Source organism: Triticum urartu, chromosome 7A, assembly GCF_056163025.1.
Source record: "Triticum urartu cultivar PI428250 chromosome 7A, HENAU_Tu73, whole genome shotgun sequence".
NCBI classification, from domain to species: Eukaryota; Viridiplantae; Streptophyta; class Magnoliopsida; order Poales; family Poaceae; genus Triticum; species Triticum urartu.
Window position 1 is genome coordinate 9,120,754 of NC_141879.1, and position 7,183 is coordinate 9,127,936.

The following is a 7,183-nucleotide window of genomic DNA, read 5'->3' on the forward strand; positions in this document are numbered from 1 at the left end:
ATCTTCATCTTTATTTTCATAGAAATGTGGTTTAGCGGCCATCTTATTAACTAAGGTAGCCTACTTATCCGATATTTCAGCTATCAAATTTTCAAGACGAGCAATTTGGGATCTCAAAGCATCAAATTCTTAGACATATCATCAAGCTCTTTATTCATATAACTCATAAAGCTTTTTTGTTCCTTAAGCTCGTTTCTGAAGAAATTATTATGCTCAAATTGAAGAACCATAAAACTCCTGATGTTGCTTTCAATCTCTTCTAACCTTTTAAGGTGAAGATCACCAAATCTAGGTAGAGCCATCATGACAAACAAGCAATCCAACACACGAGCAAACAAAAAGCAAGCGAAAAAGAGGCAAACAAAAAAGAGAGGGCGAATAAAACGGCAAGGGTGAAGTGGGGGAGAGGAAAACGAGAGGCAAATGGCAAATAATGTAATGCGGGAGATAAGGGAGATAACGCGATAAGGGGTTGTCAATCCCTTCAGGTCACTTACGAGAGTGAGATCTGATAGATATGATAGGATAATATTTTTGGTATTTTTGTGATAAAGATGCAAAGTAAAATAAAAAGCAAAGTAGAAAAGCAAAGGTAATAGCAAAGTGTTGGAAGATTCATATGATGAAGATAGACCCGGGGACCATAGATTTCACTAGTGGCTTCTCTCAAGAGCATAAGTATTTTACGATGGGTGAACGGATTACTGTTGAGCAATTGACAGAATTGAGCATAGTTATGAGAATATCTAGGTATGATCATGTATATAGGCATCACGTCCGAGACAATTAGACCAACTCCTGCCTGCATCTACTACTATTACTCCACTCATCGACCGCTATCCAGCATGCATCTAGAGTAGTAAGTTCATGAAAACAGAGTAATGCTTTAAGCAAGATGACATGATGTAGAGGGATAAATTCATGCAATATGATAAAAAACCCATCTTATTATCCTCGATGGCAACAATACAATACGTGCCTTGCTGCCCCTACTATCACTGGGAAAGGACACCGCAAGATTGAACCCAAAGCTAAGCACTTCTCCCATTGCAAGAAAAACCAATCTAGTAGGCCAAACCAAACTGATAATTTGAAGAGACTTGCAAAGATAACCAATCATACATAAAAGAATTCAGAGAAGATTCAAATATTGTTCATAGATAATCTTGATCATAAACCCACAATTCATCGGTCTCAACAAACACACCACAAAAAGAAGATTACATCAAATAGATCTCCACGAGAGAGGGGGGAGGACGTTGTATTGAGATCTAAAAAGAGAGATGAAGCCATCTAGCTACTAACTATGGACCCGAAGGTCTAAGGTAAACTACTCACACTTCATCGGAGAGGCTATGATATTGATGTAGAAGCCCTCCATGGTGGATGCCCCCTCCGGCGGAGCTCTGGAACAGGCCCCAAGATGGGATCTCGTGGGTACAGAAGGTTGCGGTGGTGGAATTAGGTTTTTGGCTCCTATTCTGATCGTTTGGGGGTACGTAGGTATATATAGGAGGAAGAAGCACTAGTGCAGAACCGGGCAATAGCACCGGTTCGTAAGGCCCTTTAGTGCCGGTTTTGGAACCGGCACTAACATTTCGGTACTAAAGCCCCCCCCCCTTTAGTACCGGTTCAGCACGAACCGGTGCTAAAGGGCAACCACGTGGCACAAGCCAGCTCCGGGGGCCGGTAGCCCTTTAGTACCGGTTGGTAACACCAACCGGTACTAAAATGTTTGGGGGATTTTTGGTTTTATGATTTCTTTTTCATTTAATTTTGTGTTTCCATTTTAATTCTTTTTCGTTTGCTGGTATTTTACGGTACTACACATTGTACACGTTATGCATATATATATATATATAGAATTTCTAGTAGAACCAATCATATATATATCATCAATGTCTCACAAACCACCATATTAATTTACACATACACACATGTATAGCTATATACAATTTCTCCTACATATGCATGTTGCCTTCGGAGCTAGTGGCATTAGCCTAATTGGTGCCTTCGGAGCACGATGACAATTGGAAGTGGTTCATGACCTGTTCGATGGGGGCGGTAGCGGGTAATAGTATTCTCCCTTCGGATTTATGACCTGGTCGAGCAAAAATCCCGCTATTTCCTCTTGAAGTGCTTCTACGCGCTCCGTTTCTAGGAGCTTGTCCCGCACCTCTTTGAACTGTTAAGAAGGAGATCAATATGCATGTGTATTAGTTGTGTGATTAGATATCGATAATGGTGTAAAAATTGTGAATAGTGTTCTGACAAGCGTACCCATTCCTGTCTTTGAGATCTGCTCCTTTCGGACGCCATCATGCGAATGTTCTCGCAAACGCAGAATGCACACAGATCAGTCCCCTGCGCCTGCTTCAGGGCCTTTATTACGAGAATGGAATTTAATTTGATCAGATAATAATTAATCAAGCATGATAATTAAAGAGATGGCAGCTAGCTAGCTAGCTAGTACTACTTAATTACTTACCTTGGATCGAAACCATTTCAGCTGTGGTTTCCATTCGCCTTCCGTGACGCTGATGAACCTTGCCCAAGCCCTGCCCGCCGACAAAGAAAATGAATAAAGGGGTTATTAAATAGTTCACGTCATGAAATGACGAACTAAATAGGCCGAGATATATAGTTAATAATGATTGAAATTACCTGTTGACTATCCCATACAAGATGTTGTAGTCACTATTTGCTTTGAGTAGCGAGTCCAGTATTTCAACTGTTCCGGCGTCAACTTTAATGATACACAAGATCCAGTGAAATCTGCATGCACACACGTTTGCATGTCTTAATTAAGCGGGCATATGTAAGCAAAAACATGTAGCTAGCTAGTAGGCAAAAACAGAGAATTTGTAGTACAAGAAAGTGTGACTCACTGGAAGTTGTAAGGAAGTAGTATATCTTCATTGTATTTGAGGCGCTTCAAGAACTCTAGCATGCTGTCCTCTACCTGCTTTTCATAATACTTGTTCATTTTCCATGTGTATTCATTAACGGTGTTTGGGTCAATGAACCCAATGCCATAGCGTCCACCTTTTCTCATTTCATACATCTTCATCCTACATAATACCACAGAAAAGAATATAGTGAGGATAATTATAGGTAATGATTGATCAAAAGGATCACTACAGCTAGCTTGAGACTTAAATTATAGAAAGAAATCACTTACAGACAATAGCAACTGACGATAGATTTGTCGAGTGCGTCTTGATTGTATAACTGAAACAGTTCAGAATACTCAACGGCCAAAGCTTTCTCATGGTAGTAATGATCCTTCTTGACATACACCATGAGGGACTCTCGATCGGTTCTCTTGATAATGTCCATGTACCATTGATGCAATTCATACATTCTCGTTGGGAGCTTCTTGACATCTTCTGGCTCGACCAAAGGTTGGCCCCGGATATATTTCCGTTTTATTTCCTCCTCTGTAATCACAGGCATGTCCTCAATCTCGAGGAGTTGTCCAACAGTGATCTTGAGTTCTTCAGCCTGCATTATATGCTCCTGGGTTATTACCACATCGCCCACCTCGGGAACGTAAACTGTTTGGCCACAATAATATTGGGCGCGCGTACTGTCACGTGTTGTTGGCGGCACAACAAGCGGGGGGGTCGATTGCGCCGCCTGTTCTCCCAGCTGGGCAACGGTTTTCCCGCATTTTCCGACAGCTGCTTGTTGTTTGCTCGAGCTCGAGCTCGCCTCCTTCTGTAGACGTTGTCGATGTAACTTCCTGATGTGGCGCTCATAGTCTGTGTCAACAGGCTTAGGAGCTGGTGGTTGAGCCATACGAATGAAGTGGTCAACTACTTCCACAGGCACTTTCTCCCTTGGCGGCGGTGGCGGTTTCGGTCCAAAATGGGCGTCGACTTCTGCCCGCACTATGGCATTGGTTTGCTCCTCGGTCCTGTCGTAAGCCCTCACAGGAAGAGGAGTAGTGAGGTTTGGACCATATTTATATCGCTTGCCTCCGCCTGTACTTCCTGTACTATGACCTCAACTGGTACCGCTACGCACCATAGCTGCAGGGTGTCTCTTCTGCGATTGCTGAGGCGGCGGAGACGGCTGACGGGGCTGAGTTGGACGAGGAGTGGCCTGAAGCTGTGCCGGACTTGGAGGAGGAGTGGCCTGAGGTTGTGCCGGACTTGGAGGAGGAGTGGACGTCTGACGCTGTGTCGGACTTGGAGGAGGAGTGGCTTGACACTTTGCCGGACTTGGAGGAGGAGGAGTGGCCTCACGCATTGGTGGACTTGGAGGAGCGGGAGTCTGCTGACTCGGTGGCGGACTTCGACGAGGAGTCGGGTGACGCGGTGTCGGTGGCCTTCGAAAAATGATGCAATCCTTTCTCCATAGAATGATACGATGTTTGGCATCTCCGACTGTGTGCTCCTCATCACCTCCAGGAATGTCAAGCTCTAGCCCCGAATATTGGTCCACCACCTCATCAACCAAGACACGAGCATAGCCCGCTGGAATCGGGTTGCAATGGAAGGTTGCCTCGGGGGAATTTGAAAAAGCAACGGCGTCCGCCACCTTCATGGATATGTTCTTCATTTTGAAGTGTAGCTCACAGTTAGTGTTCTCCGTGATGTCATCCACGGGGTATCTATCCAGCACTACTGCGTCGCCCGGGGCGGAACCCATGCTGCTTCTCGGCATGGATGGGGCGGTGGTATCCAATGCTGGATCATCCGCTAGCTGCTGCAGCTGCTGAGACCCCCTTTGCTGGCTAAGTGAGTCGATCTGCTCCTGCTGCCGCTGGAATTTAGCTGCCAATTCCGCTTGACTTGCTTCTAGGCCTTGAAGGCGTTCATAGTCGAGATTCCTTTGCTCCTCCTCCATCTTCCTCTTCTTCTCCTCCGCAATCTTCTTTCTCGCACGGGTTCTGTAGTCAGCGTTCCAGTCCGAAAACCCCTCATACCACGGAATAGCGCCCTTGCCTCGTGTTCTTCCCGGGTGTTCAGGATTTCCCAGGGCACGCGTAAGCTCGTCGTTCTCTCTGTTGGGCTGGAACACCCCCGATCGAGCCTCTTCTATTGCAACAAGTAGCGCATCGTCGGCTCCGTTCAGACATGCCTTCGTCGAAACATTGCCTGTCTTCGGGTCCAACTCCCCCCCATGCGCATAGAACCAAGTCCTGCACCTGGGGGGCCAGCTCTTAGTAACCAGAGTGACACCTGCATCCTCCATCTCTTTCTCAGACTTATCCCACTTAGGCATTGCCACCGCGTAGCCACCTGGCCCCAGCTTATGGAACTTATCCTTTTTTTCGGCATTCTTCTTGTTTATTCTCGACCATTCCTTAGCTAATTCTGAATCCTTGAATTTCACGAAATCGTCCCTATGAGCACTTTGATTCTCTAGTATCCCCTCGAATACTGGAGTCTTCCTACCTCCCTTGACGTACTTCTCCCACGTCATTCTCTTGTGGTTCTTGAATGCAACCGCCATCTTCCTAAAAGCAGCGTCCTTGACTTTCCGCACGTCTGCTTCTGTGAAATTATCTGGTAGGGTGAAATGTTCCATAAGAGTATCCCAGAGCAGATTTTTTTTGATTCTCGTCGACAAAAGTAACATCTGGACGTGGATTTGCTGGCTTTCTCCATTCTTGAAGGGAGATCGGGAGTTGGTCCTTCACAAGAACTCTGCACTGACGAACGAACTTGTCCGCAATCTTCTTAGGCGCTAATGGTTCGCCATTAGGTTTGAATGCCTCGATATTGTACTTTACGCCCTCCTTCAACTTTTTGTTCGGGCCTCGTTTCGTCCTTTTGCCTGAAGATTTGCTCGATCCGGATGGCTGAAAGAAGAAAGATCGATTCGTTAATATATCTTCAACTCATTTAAAACATGCGATGATCACCAGATTCCTGCTTATATAAATATATATACCTCGCCGGTGTTTTTTGTTTCAGGATCAACATGTTCTTCGTCGTAGTTCATGACTTCATCTTCTCGGTCGTCGCGATCGAATATCATATCACCCTCTCCGGTGTTGTTTAGAAATTCAGAGCCGTCAAAATCTTCTTCATTCTGATCATCATCTGGCCCGCGTATGATATCGAACATGGTCTATTCTCTCTCTCTCTGTCGGTATTGTCCGCCATAGCTTTTATTTAACTATGCCAAAAGAAATATAAAACAATTTAGTATAATCTCGAATAATAGATATAATCTCGAATACATCATCTCGAATAATAGATATAATATTGAATACATCACTAGCTAGCTAGCTAGCAAGCTAATAAAGATCGAATACTACAGAGTAATCTAGGCCACTCGCGGTTCCTGAGGTGCGGGCGGTGGACACCCAAAGAGAAGGAACCATCACTGGATCATAGCTCGGGTGATCTCCCCAAAGAACCTGCCAGGTATTGGAGAACCTGACGTCCATAGCAGCCATGTAGCGATGGACGTGCTCGTCCTCCGCCCTGACACGGCGACGTACCACCTCCGGCGGGGCCGGCTCCCTCCGCACCGAAAGTGGCCCACGCGAATGCCACCAAAGGAGATGAGGGTTGACGACGGGACCCGGGGCCGGGTTCCTCACCAAGCGTCGCGCCCCTGAAGGTAGCACCTCCCAGTGCCAGCCCGGCGGAGCCCAGTCCCGGACATGGGTCCTCTGAAGCAGGACGTCGTCACGGACGTGTCGACGGCGAGGATGCGGGCCGGGCATCGTCGACAACAAAATACTATATGCCGCAAAAGTAAAGTAACATTTTTTTAAATGATGGATTGTGATGATTTCATATATGCAAATTCTAAATTTTATAACTAAAAATATAAGAAACTAAAAAAACATCGATCATCGTCTAACAATTTGAAATTAATCTAATTCATCTAGCTAGCTAAAACTAACATTTCCAAAATTTCTAACATTTCTATATAACTAACATTTCTATAACATTTGACATTATATATATTATAACTAACATTTCTACATACTATTTGACATTAATCTAATCTAATTAATTAATTCATCTAAAACTTTGTATGAAAAACAGAAAAATAGAAAAAACTAAAAGCTAAAAACAGAAAAATTGTGTGTGTGTGTGCGTCTAGTGTGTGTGTGTGTAGTGTGTGTGTGTGTGCATGTAGTGTGTGTGTGCGCGCGCGCGTGTGTGTGCGCTACGGTCGGCGCCGGCGCCGGCGCCGGTGTGCGCTACGATCG

At 45.1% G+C, this 7,183-nt stretch overlaps 1 long non-coding RNA gene across 1 annotated transcript; it reads right to left on the reverse strand.

Moving 5' to 3' along the window:
* Positions 1 to 2,735: 2,735 nt before the first annotated feature.
* Positions 2,736 to 3,259, reverse strand: LOC147956832 (uncharacterized). Its single transcript, XR_015610621.1, has 3 exons — positions 3,182 to 3,259; positions 2,889 to 3,071; positions 2,736 to 2,775 (listed from the first exon to the last, which is right to left on the reverse strand). It is a non-coding gene; the product is annotated as an uncharacterized LOC147956832 (long non-coding RNA).
* Between the last annotated feature and the right edge of the window lie 3,924 nt (positions 3,260 to 7,183).